General features: G+C 36.1%; 1 protein-coding gene across 1 annotated transcript in view; it reads left to right on the top strand.

Moving 5' to 3' along the window:
• Positions 1 to 462: 462 nt before the first annotated feature.
• The window catches only part of LOC101887774 (insulin-like growth factor 2 mRNA-binding protein 1), a 59,718-nt gene continuing 42,950 nt past the window's right edge, over positions 463 to 17,230 (top strand). The window contains exon 1 of the mRNA XM_059122299.1: positions 463 to 1,219. The gene's annotated coding sequence lies outside the window, so the exon portion shown is untranslated. The remainder of the gene's footprint in view (positions 1,220 to 17,230) is intronic.

Raw genomic sequence — 17,230 nt, 5'->3', positions numbered from 1 at the left:
CACAAAAAACACCAACATCGGATTTTTCTTTTTCCTCCAACAAAAAAAAAATATTGAAAATAAAATATTTAACAAAAAACAATAAAATTGTGGAATAAAAATTTCCAATTCAGGAAAATTCAGTGAATTTGAAAAAAATAATAGAAATTAACAATAACGGTGCGTGAAGTAAAAAAATTAAATCATCCAAAAAATTAAAGTTGAAACAAGAAATTACGAATTTATCGCCAGCAAAATACCATCAAAAATATTTGTAAAAGAAAATTTTAAATATTTTTCCAAAACAAAAGAATATTTACCATTCAAAAGCAACCCCACCCATTTTACAAAAGAAAAAGTGTTAAAAAATTAAAAGAAAATTATTTTCGAATATTTTCAAGTGATTTTTCTCTCAACAGCAGGGAAATTGAAAAAGAAAATCTTACCAAAAAACAAACGGAATCAAAGGAATAGAGGAAAAATCCAACGTAATCCTTACTATTTCCACCAATAGTGTCTACGTCATTTTTCGTATCTACATTTAACGGATTTTCTTTATATCATCCAATTTACCCACACTCAAGCCATTCAGCCAGCCAGCCAGCTAGCCACACGCACAGAACGTACACATTTAAAGAAAATACACAGCGAGTAATCAAGCGCCCAAAAAACGCACCGAAGAACTACATCATTTCCAAACCAACACACCGACAAAACCCAGCCGACGAGTACATCATCCTCCGGAGCAGTACTTGAGGAACACATCGCCAATTTGGTTTTATTCCTGCCGTGCATTGCTCTTTGCTCGAGTGTAGACGCAAAGCAACAAATACAAACAAACCACACACATACACACACATCCATAGCTTGTGAGCTTTTCCTGTGTCGCGCACATATTTGTGTATCCTTTTTCCGTCTTATTCGGTGGCGGTGTATTTTTAAACTTGTCATCGTTAAAGGAATTACCAAATATATATGTAAACGAATGAATGAATGTGTGTGAATGTGAGTGAGTGTGAGTAAGTGTCTGTATATGTATAGTGAAGATTTACAACATCAACAACAATACAAAATACAAATCAAAAATCAATAAAAGATAAGTAATTTGTGCGTAATATTCGAAGAGAAAATTTTGAAAAAACCACAAACAAAAAAATCCTTTCTATCAAAACAATAACCAACAACACAATCTGGATATTCAAAATTTATGTGAATTCAATATCACAATCTGCAAGAAAAGGTAAGTGCGAATGGTTTAGTTATAGAAGATGTAATTGGAGTTGTCAACATTAGAAATTGGGATTTAGGACATATAATCTGCCATGTCATTCTGCTGAGATGGCCTATGGATAAACTGGTACATACTAGGGATACAATCGATCTTATCGTCTATATGGTAGAACTTTATCTCAAAATATTTGAAACCAAAACTGGATTTTTGATTTTTGCCTTCAACGAAAAAGTCCAATTTTCGATCTTTTGATTTTGTTCGACCATTTTGATTTTGTTCGATTTTGACTTTTTCAACCAAAATCGACTAAAACCGATTTTGATTTCACATATTTTGAGCTGTAAGTGTATGAAACAAATAGTAAAATCGATTGCTTGACTTTTTAGTGGGTATTATCACACGAATGGAAAGTAAAAACAAAAGATGAATTATTTTTTGTAGACCAAATGGGCTCTACCGAGCAAAACGGTCGGGAAATATTAAAAAACTGGTCATTTTGGAGGGGTCACCTTACTACGGCAATAGAGTATTATTCTTATTATTAGAAATTTCCTATTTCAAAAAAATGTGAAAATATTCTATAGATATTCTCTCTATATATTTTTCCCTAGCATAACTACTGTGTTTCTTACTTAGTACTTTTGGTACAAATTCCCGAATACCCTAAAACATTACTCTTTTCATACACTCCGGTAACAGGAAGTCAGAATTTCCAAATTTCATTTCTTTTCCAACCATTTTACTTCCCCATTCGAAACCCTTAGTGCTCCTTTTATCTCAAATTTCACACCAGAAATGACCTTTATTCCAAATTGTAGAATTTCAGCCTCAATTCTTCGTATTCAGAAATGTAAGTACCCTGTTAGTTTCAAAAGAGGACGATTTTAACCAAAATATCGCACACGTTTCGTCCTACCAAACCCAATTCCATGCACTTTGTCGTTTTCGACCCCTTAATCGCCACAACAAATTGCGACACTCCAGATCTATTCCTGCACATTTATTTCCCCCTGTTAGTACCAAAATAGTACGTTTTTTTGTTTCACAGAACATTTAATGTTCGTTGGAGAAAAACGTACTAAATTCCAGAATTCTATGTCATACAGTACAATATTCAATACTATTTAGTTCCTTTTGGTACGAAGTTCTCAAAACTCCACCTTATCTTACTTCACACAAAAGGAGTCCTGCATGCGAAATTTCATGATTGTTTATGTATAATAACGGAACTTTAGCACAGGTTTAACAACTTTTAAGGATAAATAGCATTTTAGCACGATTTAACACAATTGGTACCTATCTTATTAAAAAAGGAAGGAAAGGAAATTTCAGACGTATAGCTCCTAAAATACAATATTTACAAATTTTTTAAGAACAATTTTCTAAAAAATTTAGGTATCCTCACATTTTATACAAGCGGTGACCTTCAAGGGGCATTTCTTGGGTTTAGCCCGAACAAAAAGAGTTTTAATCTATAAAAAATACAGTTTTTAGTACTTTTTTTCGAATTTCTCACTCCTGAGATGGCTCGTATGGCAAATTCCAAATTTAGTACCATTTAGTCACATTTCGAAAAACTTACGCTTCTTATGCATCTAGTTCCGAAGGTACAGAACTATTGCTGTACAAAACACAGATTTTGGAATATTTTTAGAATATTTACAATTTTAGTATGCTTTTGATAAAATTGTTCACACCCTGTCCTTCACAACCTCTTCACATCAGCAGCGATTCTCATGTCAAATTTCCAAATGTTAGTTCGACTCCTTGGCATTCAGTGCTTTTGGTAAACTTTTAGTATCCAAAAGTACGATTTTCGGAAATAAAATTTCGCACAGCATTGCAACCTAGTCAGAGAAAACTTCAAAGCACATGCGGCCCGAATGTGGTCTGCGGATACAAGTGCTAGGCAGTGAAAGAAAAGATCTGTCAGAACACTGCCCTGAGAACTGTGACAGGATGCCTCCTCATGGCACCAGTGGACCATCTACGTGAGAAGGCGAAGGTCCTTCCCGTACGTCAGCACACCCATATGCTTTCGTTACAGAACCTGCTTGGGTGTTATCGTGGAAGTCATCCAAACCATTATATGTTGCACAGAATTCCCTCACTCAGCCGTGCCAGGAAGGGCATACATCATCTAGAGAGAGAGGACCAACTCTATTACAGAGAGCCTTTAGATCAAGAAGGCTATCAGGCAGGTCTGAATGGTATTCATACTGATGGAGTTACAGATATCATCAATAATTATAAAATGAAGATCCAACAGAACATGTAAAGCTTTTACAACAACAAAAACAGCATTTTAGAATTCTAGCTCTAAAAATAAAATACATTCTACTTTTTAGTACCTTTTAGTACGAACTCGTAAAAAGTTTACGTTTTCCCGTTTTTTTTTTTTTTGGCTCTAAAAGTACAGAACGTTTGCCTTAAGTTTTTTTTATACTTTTTGTGATTTAGTTATTTTAGAACATACAGATACAGCCTTTCACCGCGCATGCGCAGCCATAGTAATCCACATATGCAGAAAATTTAATTTTTTTCTTCCAGAAATATCAACATTGTTGAAATTAAGGTTTTCTATGTTGGATTATTTTTTAAAAAGGTCTTTCAGTAAGTTGTTCAAAGATCCTGCAATTTCTCTCATCTTGATTTTAAAAGCGAAATGTATCTCGAATTTGATCCATTTTATATAAAAACAGTTTGAGACGCATATATGTTTCCCAATAAAATCTCTCCATGAACCGTGGGCATACAACTTTAGGTCACTTGACCTGCAAAAATTTCTGGAGACTCACATTCTCTCACTATAGCTTCGTAGAGTGTCTCGGTACAGGTTACTTACATAGATTATATCAATGATGTTCCCAACTATATTGAGAGTGATTGTATGAACGTAACTGAAAATTCACTATCAAAAATCGCTGATGGAAGAGAGAAAATATAATACGGGTATAACCTGGGGCGCTAACGTACACTTTTAGGCAGTTTTACACATCAATGATTATTTTGATTCCTAAACCAGATCAACCATCTGATCCAATAAATTCCAACGACAGCAAAAATCATTGATATGGGCGGCTATTCAAAGCCGAGAAGAGAGGGAATACAGCGGTGTAAGACCTTGTTAAGCATGATATAGAATATTCCGAACTTCTCTCCAGGATATACCCCAAAATTCTTTTGCTCCTGGCTAGAGGTAAAATCATTTCGCCTAAAGTCTCAGTCAACATCCATACTTCATGCCCTTAAAGACTTGATAAACATTTAGTTTGAATTAAAGTTATTTGGCTCATTATTTGACATTTTGCTAATCAATAGCTTTGCTGTGAAATAAATAGACACAGACTCCCCCTGACCCGCCAAACTTCCCCCGCTGGCTCTGCCGCCCATGTCACACATTTTTCATGTCTGCTAGACCGTCTGGCCCTAAAGACTAAATTTAGATGCAACTTCCTCTTTGGCAACACCATCTCCTTCATGGTGTGTTTCATCTTCTGGTGTCTCGCAGCTATGCAGGCGAAAGCATTCATAGGTGTGTGTGTGTATGTGCAGACTCTCACACATGTATCCCTCCATCTATCTATCTATCCATGCGCCACGACACAAACAAGCCAACACAATTTCGACAAAGTTCACTAGACTCTGCGAAAATAGGAATAAGTCGAGAGTATGGGCGAATATCTAAATTCCCTAAAAAAATGGTTTGAAATAAATTTAGAAATATGTGTGACAAATGTGTTTGCATATTTTGTTTATTGTGGATTGAACTCGTCTTATGAGCCTCCAAAGAAGTTTCAGAGGAAAAGGAAAAGGTTGAGCATTTTCACAAAAAAAAAAAAAAAATAGCAATTAGTTGGTTATTTGAAAAAAATATTTCTTTTGAAAAATCTATGTCTGATTGATGGTTAAAATATATGTATTTTTTAAAACCATATTTGGTTGATGAAGTATAAAGAAATTCTAAAAATCCACGTTTTCGTGGTGGTTTAAAATTATTATTTTTTTTTTTAATCACGGTTGGTTGGATTTTTTTTTTTAATTTTGAAATGGTAATTTTTTTTGTTCCCCGATGTTGGCGAGTGAACAATATTTTCAAAAAATCTAGGCTTATATAAAAATAACTCCCCATGTCTTTCATGAATGAAATACTTTTAAGAGTCTTGAAATTTAAGTCATGCATTAGTTTAGTGCTCTGTGCGTAGAGGGGGGTGCCCTCTTATTATAATCTAAAAGGGGCCTTCTTTGTATAGATAACCAATGGGAGGTAGTCTATAGTGACAGGATATCTATAGAGGCCTTCCCTATGGGGTCTTTAATTTTGGGAAAATATATATATGATAGGTATCCGAAAGGGGCAGGACGTAGCAGCCTGCCACGGCTTTCTCCAATATGGACACTTTTTGCCACTTTTAGTATATTTTAAGTGGTAAGGCTAACTTTCTGCCTTTTTCCCTCCGTTATGGTTGCAAAATGCAATTCTGTATACATCCCTGCCTCCAGGTTTTTTTTTTTGGGTTTGGAAGATCGTGAGGGGTCTTTGGTGTATTGAATAGTTTTTGGAGGACTTTCTGTATAAAGAAGTCTTAGTGGAGTCATATTCCCCACACTTGAAAAAACTATTAATAGCATCTTCATGGCTTCGTTGAAAGTAAAAGTAATGCACGACGACCGAATGTAGAGTGCATATGCCAGCACGCACACACACACACACACTTGCACCCCACATGAAATCATCAAAGTTCACTTGATGGTGGGCTAACTGACTGAATGTCTCGCTGCCATGGCAGTCTACACAGAGAATCGAAAAAGAAAACAAAAAACGCACAGCCATTAAGGCGATGATGCTACGATTCTATTCTCAAGACATTTAAAAATAGACTCGCCACTAATATCAAAAGAAATTTCAGGAAATTTTCCCAACACCCAAATTCAGCCAAATTTACAAATCGAAATGAACTTATGAATGGGTCTCGTCGGCTAGCTGGGATGGAGGAAGGCCCTCCAGCTTCCCAGAACTGCTGGCTGGGTGGCTGGAAGTTGAAGAAAATGAATGGAAAAAACATCTCTTTTGGATACTTTAGCGCCCTTTTCATTGAAACGTTTTCGGAAGACATTGTGATGGACATGGCAAACGTGTCTGTGTGTGTGGCTGCCTCGCTGTTGAAGATGTGTCATGACTGACATAGGGACGGATCGTCATTAGCCGAAAATAGAATTAGAAACGGAACTACTCGATGTTTGGATGGAAATACGTCGACGACAACATTCACGACAAAATGGACAGCCAAATCGACTGATTAATGGAAGAACGAATCATTTTACGCGAGAGGGGGAGGGAGGAAGGGGATGGGGGAAAGTGTCCACATAAATAGATTTGGATAGATTATTTATGACAAATCGTGGAATATGGTTTCTATGGCAATTTTTGTTTTCATTTTTTTTTTCTTTGGGGCATTTTTTCAAATATTTCGTTGGCGACAATTCCAATGATGATCGATTATTGGAATGTTTTTGTAGGTGAAATATTGAAAATAATAATCAGGCATGTCACAGAAGTTTTACGAAATCGATTTATTTCACCTTTTCCAAATCGTTACGATTTGCTTTTGCTTCTTCAGCACTCGTACGTTTTGACTAGTCCGGAAAAAAAATCATTTCACATTTTTGAAATAAAAATATGGTAACTCCATGAAAAAAAAGTCGTAAACAAATTATTGACAATTAAAAAAGGAGTTTAAATTGTTTTTTATAATATAAACACCAAAAGTAAAAATGTCAGGGGCTTCAATACTTGCTGTAATGGATGAAGAAATAAATCAGCAGTCTACTGAAAAAATTGTCGCCGGATATTGAGGAACGCATCAGATCCTTTATCTCACTCAAATGCAGTGTAAGGATCCACCAGCAATGAGTTGTTTTCAAATTTATTTTAATAATAATTTATTTCTACAGATTTATAACTTATTATCGGCTAAATAAAGAAGCTTTTGTTTTAGTTTTGGAAAAAATTTCTCCCCACCTCAAACGTTCCAATATACCGGCTATTATCCAGCTTGCAACAACGCTTAGGTTTTTGGCTACGGGTGCATTTCAAAGAGTTATAGGTAGAGATGTGGAGCTAAGCCTTGGGAGAAGTACAGTTTCTACAATTATGTGGAGAGTTATTAATGCAATTGAAGCTGAAATTTGTCCACATTGGATCAAATTAAGAATGTCTTCCGAAGAAAAAAGAAAGTCGAAATTGTACTTTTTTGCTTTTTGGTCTGTCAGTTGTACATTTCTACACCTGCTTCTTCAACACATATTGCAATAATTCAACAATACAAGTCTGCCGTTCATTTCTGCATATTTTTTTGCGTTTTCATCATGGATTAGAAAAATAATAGATTTTTTGTAAAATAAATTCCAAAAACATGTTCATTCTAAGAGAATTTGGTTAATACAATATTTTCTGTTAAATGTATGTGTCTTCTGTTTATTTTTTACGTTAAAATCACTAAACATTTCAATTTCACCCTGCTTTTTGAAAGTGATATCAAAACGCAACATTTTTGCGTTTTCCGTTTTTTAGAGAAGCTAAAACCGTTTTCGTTTTCACTCTTGAACGATTTTACATTCTGTGACATGCCTGAATATATATTTTTTTGAAATTTTTAAAAACAATCGAAAACAGCATATTCCAAAACATTTTAATGCCCTTTTCTTAAGTCTACAGGAAGCACTTATTTTTCCCAACTCTAGCCTATTTGATGGTCTAAAAGAACCTTCCATGAAACAAATCCTTTTTCTACTTATTTTCCTGAATTTTATTAGGCCGGGCAAATATACCAAGGCCATGTGTGCGCTGTGATAAGAAACTTCTAACAAAATGTCCTATCTCATATCCTGAGAATGCCAATGACATCAGTTCCCACTGAAACCAGTTTCTAATATTCTCTCAACTACAATGTTGCCCCAGCTACACTTCTTTGCGGTTTTGTGCCTTCTTTCCTTCGTTTCTATGCTCTGTTTAGTTTCTTTGCCAGGTACTGGGTTTTGTGGGATACCCGTACACACACACACGCACGAACGCGGAGCAAACACGATTGCCCGCTATCCTTTTCATTGCCCAAAATCAAATCAAAGCATATCAAATTTAAATTCTATCAAAAAGAAAACCAGTACCAACATCCTTTTTATTTCCTGAAAAAGAAGAAGAAGAAGAAGAAAAAACACTCCATTGGAAAGGGGACTACATTCCTAAACAGGCTCCATTCATGTTTTTTTTTTTTTTTTGGACTAGAATAGCAGCGAACAACAAAAGAAACCGGGTTTGGTCTATTGTTGGCCATATCAGGCGTTATCTGGCGCTTTTCACACATTCCATTTGCTTGGGCCATCCTGGTGTCCTTGCAGATGTGCCACCAATTCTTGGACGTTATTTCTGATTTAAGTCTAAGGACGACGTCTTATCGAAGATGGCGAGAAACCAGAAATGAATATTCCAAAAAATATGGCCAAACAAAGAATAGATCTTTTCTTTGTTTGGCCAAGCTTCGAAAAAAAGGTTTTTGTTCAAGAACGAGCTCGGCTGGATTGAATAGCTTTATGCGAAGAGAACTTGTTTGGAAGCTTGAAAAGAGATTGCAAGAGAAACATTGGAATAATGGAAAAAGAATTGCCCGACAGCTGGAAAAATAAAGATGTGCCCTTGGGATTAATTCGCCACCAGTATTTCAGTCTAGGATTAAAGTTTTACCCAAAAGCTATTGAGAGGATTAGGATAAAAATTAGGAATTTAAATTTTTTCTATATTTTTACTAATAAAAATCTCCACATTTTTTGTATCAATTTTAAAGGAAATTATTTTTTCAATAATTTTAACATTTTTGAAGGTTGGAGGGCACAAATCTACTTCTTGCTGCTAATCATGTCACATTTATATCTCTTCAACAGTGTTTTTTTAGCATTTCAGGTACGATTTGAAAGTCAAAGGTACACATTCGTATCGTCCTCCTTTTTCAATACCGTTCTACATTTTGGTACCAAAGAGTATATAAGAACAGTGCTCAAATACCATTTGGTACCTTTTTTCCTCTCATTGTTTCAAAATGTCTAAAACTTGCTCTCACTAACCGATACATTATTCATTGCGGTTTACATAATCTTAAATAGTTGTCGTACCATATGGTACGATTTAGTAACCTTTTGCGATTTCTATAATTTTGGTGCGGATTTTAAACAAAATTGTGAACTCCGTTTTTCTTAAAGAAAAATATTGGGATTTTGGTTGGAGGTTATATTAACTTTGTCATTACGTTTGTAACTCATCGAAATACTCAAAAATTCTAAGTTGATTTATCGTTGTCCGTCGAAGAAACTGAGATAGAAGATTTAACCTGCCAGTAGACATAAAACGGTACCTCCCAATAGTCGGTATTTTGATGATTTTAGCAAAATTTGTTAACGGAATATAATTTCGTATTTAAAGCTCGTAATAGGTACTACAGCCTATGACAAAAAATCGCGTATGCAGGCCCAAGTCTTCGTATAGCCTCCATATAATGATATCTCCCGATATTCGGTATTTTGATGACTTTAGCGAAAACATTAACCGAAATAGTTTCAAATTTCGTAGTTGAAGTTCGTAATGGGTACAAAGTATGACAAAAAAGTGTACCTATCGGTACCTGTCAATATTCAGTATTCTGATGATTTTAGCGATATTTTTACCGGAATTGTATCAAATTCTGTATTTAAAGTTCGTAATGGTTACTACGACCTATAACCAAAAATTGCGTATGCAGGTTCTCGTCTTCGTATAGCCCCCATATAACGATATATATTGGGTATTTTTGTGATTTTAGCGGTATTATTAACCAGAATTGTCTCAAATTTCGTAAACGAAGTTCGTAATAGGTTCTACAGCCTATAACAAAAATTGCTTATGAAGGTATAGCCCCCCCCCCCCATATAAGGGGTTTCATTTCAGAGATATTTTTCAGATTTTTGATTTTATTCAAGTTCCTTCAAAATATTGGAGGGTACACAATAAATCGCCTCTCTGCATCACCCTTCTCCTGTGGGATACTTTGAGCATCAGCTAAATTCTATTGCAAATTATTCGTCGCTTTCAGGCAACTGCCCTTTGGTACGAAAACTGTTCTAACATAAAATGCCATCATAACTTACATTTTTATATTTTTTTTTTTAGACCTAAATTAGTGCTCTTCAGCAAAAAAATCTTCTCCTTTAGAAAATGATTGGTGGGACACCCAATTCCCCAACTTGGAGTTGAAATGGGGTTGAACCATCACATTTTACATCAAAGCTAGTCTAGCCGGTGTTACAGCCAACTTGTCGTTCGTTGCTGCACTGGCACATGCATGCGCATCAAAGGTCAGAGTGCAGCACACAGGGGATGCTAGACATCACTGCAATGCAAATAAAAGAAGCGAGCAACTGTGTCTCTATCTGTGTGCATGTGTGTGTGTTCGTGTTTTTGAACTGTATGAGTGAACATGCCGGGTCCTTGCTTGCAACAATAATAGAACAGCAATGCAATGACAAGAAAAATAACAACAACAGGGTGACGACGTTTCTCGCTCTCTCAAAGGCTAGCCAACTGGCGCATGCGATGCAAATGCAAATGTTTTTTTGAGGGAGGTAGTGGTGGTGGTAGATTGGCTGCATGGAGTTGTTGTGTTTCATGCACTCTCAATATTTCCACTGGTGTTGCATGTACATAGCCATGTATGTGTGTGTGTATGTGTTGAGGTCCTTTTGCCGTTTTGGGAGAACGGCTGTGTCGCAAAAAGGGTTGCATTTTGCACCATGCATTAGGTTTGCATGCGTAGGCGCATTTATATGCATTTCATTGCGATTGGTTGATGCGAGACCCATACATACTCACACTCCGCCACTAGGCCTTGCACATGCAACATATGTACATTTTACATAAGCCCTGTATGTATCAAATAGGCCTTTAAAGCGCTATTTAAGTTTTCTTTTTCTCAACGCCATTGCAATATTGCAAGTCTTGTGTGTGTGTGTGTGTATCTGTATTAGATGGTAGTGCGTGTGTTTGTGCCTCCAGTTTGATTAAAGGGTTGCATGTTGCAAGCCTTTTTCTCTTGTTTGCTTTGGGCTTGCATACAATGTTGCTGCGAGGATTCACACAAAACACACACAAATGTGCGAGCGCCTGATTCTGCTCCTCATCTCACTGATGGATGACAAGGAGGTGTTGAGGAGCTGTAGGGGTTTTCCCATATTTACTTTGAACATTTAACTTTGCTTTTTAATTGAAACTATGTAGCCTTAGGTTTTGGTTTATACATATTTTGAATTCATGTAATACACATTTTTTCATTCTTAAAAATATTTTCAACTAACGAAGTTGGTTTTTATTAAAATAAATAATTATTAATATTTTTATAATAAATTGTGTTTTAACCACAATTTGGTGACCCCGATAATTGAAATGGCTGAAGAAAACGTTCGCACATCGCAGTCAGGAGGAGATACGCATTTAGTTGGGGATTCTCATCCCTCGAATTCAATGCACATTTTTGCTGCTAGAATTGCAAAACTGCCCCCATTTTGGCGTGAGGAGCCCGAAATTTGGTTCTTACAAGTCGAATCCAGCTTCAATTTAAATGGAATTACGCAAGATTCTACTAAATATGAATATCTGATTAGTCATCTGGACCCATCAATTTTGTTTGTATTGAAGGATATCGTGATAAATCCACCATCAACTGGAAGATACGCAGCAATGAAAGCTAGAATAATCAAACATTTCGCTGAATCAGATGAGTCGCAGTTGAAGAAATTGCTGAGCGGTTTGGAATTAGGTGATCAAAAGCCGTCACATCTTCTACATAGAATGAAATCTCTTGCTGGCACCAGGGTAAGCAATGAAATTATGCGCACGTTGTTTATGGACCGTCTTCCAGAAAATGTTAAATGCATCCTCGCTGTAACCGATACCATGGACTTAGATAATCTATCTGGTATAGCAGACAAAATTTACGAACAATTTTCAGCATCAACAACAATTTCCGAAATTTCTTCAAATAATAAAACTAACCAAGATTCATCCGGGTTGGATGGTAAGTTGAATGAAATTATTAATCGAATTGATGCGCTCGAACGGCGCTCCCGTCAACACCAAGCGAAACAAATTGTGCAAGTCCCACGAGCTCGATCTAAATCTAGAAGCCGTAAAGACTCGGGTTTGTGTTGGTATCATTGGCGATTTGCTGATAAAGCATCAAAATGCGTTCAACCATGTAAGTTTCAATTATCAAAAAACTAGTAAAACCATCGTGTGACAGTTCGGCGTCTCTCGGCGATGGTAGTAATAATCGTTTATTTATTACTGAACGCCGTACTAAAATAAAATACTTGATTGATTCTGGAGCTGACATTTCAATTTTTCCATGCAAATCCTCAAAAAACCCTTCAAAGCTAGTTTTATATGCTGCCAACAATACTCCTATCTCAACGTTTGGTGAGAAACTTATTGTTCTCGATTTGGGTTTAAGAAGAGAATTTAAATGGGTATTCATTTTGGCCGATGTACCCAAACCAATCATTGGTGCCGATTTTTTAAAATTCTTTCATTTATTGCCAGATCTTCAAAGAAAATGCTTAGTCGATGGGAACACTTTTTTGAATTCACCACTATCAAGCTTGGGTTGCTCTAATATTCAAATAAAAATGGTTACAGATGAAAGCAAATATCACGAAATTGTAAAACAATATCCTGAATTACTTTCGCATAACCTTAACAAAATAGATGTCCAACACCAAGTGTTACATCAAATTACTACTAACGGAAACCCAGTTAAGGCAAGGCCCCGAAGATTAGATCCTGAGAAATTAGCTGCTGCAAAGGTTGAGTTTCAGTATCTTATGGAAAAAGGTATTATTCGTCCCAGTAATAGTAATTGGTCCAATCCATTACATATGGTCCGCAAATCGGATGGTTCTTGGCGTCCTTGTGGGGACTATAGGGCACTGAACAAAATAACTGTCCCAGATAGTTACCCTATACCATACCTTAACGATTTTTCCATGTTATTATCTGGTTCCACTGTATTTTCAAAATTTGACTTGCTGAAAGCTTATTACCAGATACCAGTAAATCAAGCGGACATTCCAAAAACTGCTGTCATAACTCCGTTTGGTCTGTTCGAATTCTTAAGAATGCCATTCGGGTTATGTAACGCGGCGCAGACTTTTCAGCGTTTTATGGATGAAGTTGTTAGAGGCCTTGATTTCGTCGTAGTATATCTGGATGATGTGCTAGTTTTCTCCAAATCTGAAGAAGAACATTTGGAACATATTAAGCAGCTATTGGAACGTTTTAAGAAGTACGGCATTATTATAAATGCCGGTAAGTGTGAACTTGGTGTGAACGAAATTGATTTTTTAGGCCATACAATATCATATAAAGGCGTCAGTCCAATGAAGAAAAAGGTTGAAGCAGTTCTGAGTTACAATCAACCATCAACAATCCATTCACTTCGTCAATTTTTGGCACTAATCAATTTTTATCGGAAGTTTTTACCAAAAGGAGCCGAAACACAGGCGCCTCTGAATAGTTTATTGATCGGTGCAAAAAAGAAGGATATGCGTCCAGTTCCATGGACTAACGAAACCCGGGAAGCCTTCATTAAATGTAAACAGGAGTTAGCCGATGCAACTACTTTGTCTTTTCCTTTGCCGAACGCAACAATAGGCCTTAAAGTCGATGCGAGTTCTTTTGGAATGGGTGCTGTGCTTGAACAAAATGTAAACGGTTCATGGCAACCATTGGGATTTTTCTCTAAAAAACTAAATGACGCTCAGAAGAAGTATAGTACTTATGATCGAGAATTATTAGCCATATATTCCGCTATCAAGTACTTTCGACATTTACTTGAGGGAAGGCCATTTAAAATATTCACGGATCATAAGCCTCTCATTTACGCATTCCATCAAAATTTGGACAAGGCCTCACCTCGGCAATGCCGTCATCTGGATTATATAGCGCAGTTTTCCACTGATATTAACCACATCGCTGGAAAAGAGAATATAGTAGCTGATTCTCTTTCAAGAATAGAAGAAATCAGTACGAAAGGAATAGATTATAGCAAATTGTGTCAACAACAGCAGCAAGACATAGAAATTAAGGAATTAATTAATAAGGATGGACCTTATTCAATTAAGTTGCTAAATTTTCCATTGGGGAATTATCAAATATATTGTGATGTTTCTCAAGGAACTATACGACCTTATATTCCATCTACTTTTAGAAAAGATGTCTTCAATGCAGTACATAATTTATCTCATGGTGGTATTCGGACAACGAGAAAGATGATATCGCAACGATTTTTTTGGCCATCCATGAATAAGGATGTTGGCAATATGGTTCGAAGCTGTTTACCATGTCAACGCAATAAAATTGACAGACATACTTCGAGTCCAACTATGAATATTCCAATTGAAAGCAGCCGTTTTTCAGAGGTACACATAGACATAGTTGGACCATTACCACAATCTGAGGGTAATACATACTTGTTAACGTGTATGGATCGTTTTACTCGATGGCCAGAAGCATTTCCGATCCCTGATATTAGGGCGGAAACAATTTGCAAAACATTTTGGAACGGATGGATATGTAGATTTGGTTGTCCGAATGCTTTAATTTCAGATAGAGGAAGCCAATTTTTATCTAGTCTTATGAAACAATTAACAACATCACTCGGTATACAACATCGTTTTTCAACATCTTATCACCCACAAAGTAACGGGTTGCTGGAGAGATTCCACAGGACATTAAAGGCGGGTCTACGATGCTCTGAAAACAATCAATGGACAGTTTCACTTTATCCAGTACTACTCGGAATACGTGCTAGTTACAAAGAAGATTTAAAAGCATCGGTTGCAGAATTGGTCTATGGTCAATCCCTCAAAATACCAGGAGATTTCTTCACAGTTCCGAAATTTGAAGATCCTAGTTCCCTAGTAACCACTCTTCGGAAATCCATGTGTGATTTGCAGCCAACACCAACATCAATGCATTCGAACAACAAACCTTTTATTAGCAAGAACCTCTTAACATGCACTCATGTTTGGATTCGAGTTGATGCAAAAACAAAATCTTTAGGACAGAAATACACCGGCCCATATGAAATCTGCAAACGAACCCCGAAATATTTCCAAGTTAAGATAAACGACAAATTGCAAAACGTTTCCATAAACCGACTTAAAGCAGTATATACTGAATATGATATATAATTGGTTTGCTAAATTTAGTTTAAATTCAGGGGGGAGTGTTGTAGGGGTTTTCCCATATTTACTTTGAACATTTAACTTTGCTTTTTAATTGAAACTATGTAGCCTTAGGTTTTGGTTTATACATATTTTGAATTCATGTAATACACATTTTTTCATTCTTAAAAATATTTTCAACTAACGAAGTTGGTTTTTATTAAAATAAATAATTATTAATATTTTTATAATAAATTGTGTTTTAACCACAGAGCCTACATATCCTGTCACTTAATATACCTATCATCACCTTTTTTTTTGAAATTCAATTATATTTTGGTCACTCAATCCGAGGCAAGTGGAGATCAGACGCTTGCACTTATGACATGGGGTTTCATATTTTTTCCTCCGTTTAGATTGGTTGTTGTTGTTGTTCTTGTCGTGTCTTTGCATTTCTCTGTGCATTCATTGGGGTTTTTGTTGTTGCTGTTTGCCTTTGGTATGGTATGGTATGAGGACACCTTAACGCTGTCTGTCCGCCCCTGGTTGGTTGCATGTCGTTTAAACAAGCACTTTTCTGACATTAATGACATTTTTGAAGTATCATTAACTCGCATCGTTTGCTTTTTTCTGCTTCGATCTGAAAGATTTTGTTTTTTGGTGGTAAATGCTTGTTGTTGCTGCTTCGAACAAAAAGTTTTAAAATTTTTTTAATTGCATTGAGTGAAATACAAATGATGCCGAATTTTACCGATTGAATTGTTTTCGCAAAGAAAAAAAGTAACTTAAAAAGATTCTCTAAGTTTTCGCCTTGGATGGAAATGTGAAAAGTAAAAAGGTGCCAAAAATCCAAAAAATATAAGAAAATAAGATTGAAAATTATTAAGAAATTATCTTGAGCGGCATTTTCCATTGAGAAAAGTAATACCCCAGATAAATAAGTTGCTCTCACTTTGCCCTAGTTTTCCAACTATCTTCTACATTTTTTTCCAAGTTATAGCCAGAGGGATATACCACATCCATAAAAGGCATTACCTCTTCATACCGGCAATATACAGGAGATCGAAAAAGTATATCCCTATTTAACCCAGAATGAGAGAAAAAGAAGATTCAATCGGAGTATAAATTAATCCATTTAATGGATCAAAATATTTCCCTACTGAAAGCCTTTTAAATATCAAAGATCAGGAGTTGACATTATTTGGGCGCCATACCTATACGTAGACCAATATACAGGGTGAGATGAAAAAACTGCAACCAACTTCAGACTGCTGTCTTTTCTAAGCCACTCTCCGACAGCTGTTAAAACTATTCCAGTGAAAGCTCATTATATTGTTTATAAGCGTACAACAGCATTTTGGTGAGAATTTTCCAGAAAAAGAAGATAAAAGAGAGATTTCTTTATATTTGGCTGGAAAACCACAAGTTTCTATCGTTAGAGCACTCCAGCATTTAATTGGGAATAAATCTTTTGTGTCTCGTACATCGCTCGTTACCATGATACTGGTAGCGTAGCCCGACGTCAAGGAAGTGGACGGAAGAACAACAGCAACATCAGGAGAAATGGTTCGAAAACTAAAGAAGGGACTTGATCGAAACCCGCGTCGCAGTGACCGAAAAATGGCTCGTGAGCTGAACATATCGCAATATTCCATTCGACAAATATTGCAAAATAAGCTCGGTGTAGGTAAAGCCATTGAAATTCCAAAAAATGCAAGAGCTTACACCGCAACGGAAAAAAATAGACTCAAAATAGCTAAAGAGTTGCTTCACTTG

Source organism: Musca domestica, unplaced genomic scaffold, assembly GCF_030504385.1.
Source record: "Musca domestica strain aabys unplaced genomic scaffold, Musca_domestica.polishedcontigs.V.1.1 20, whole genome shotgun sequence".
NCBI lineage: Eukaryota > Metazoa > Arthropoda > Insecta > Diptera > Muscidae > Musca > Musca domestica.
The sequence above is the reverse complement of the archived record's forward strand: the minus strand, read 5'-3'. Positions and strand labels throughout refer to the sequence as shown.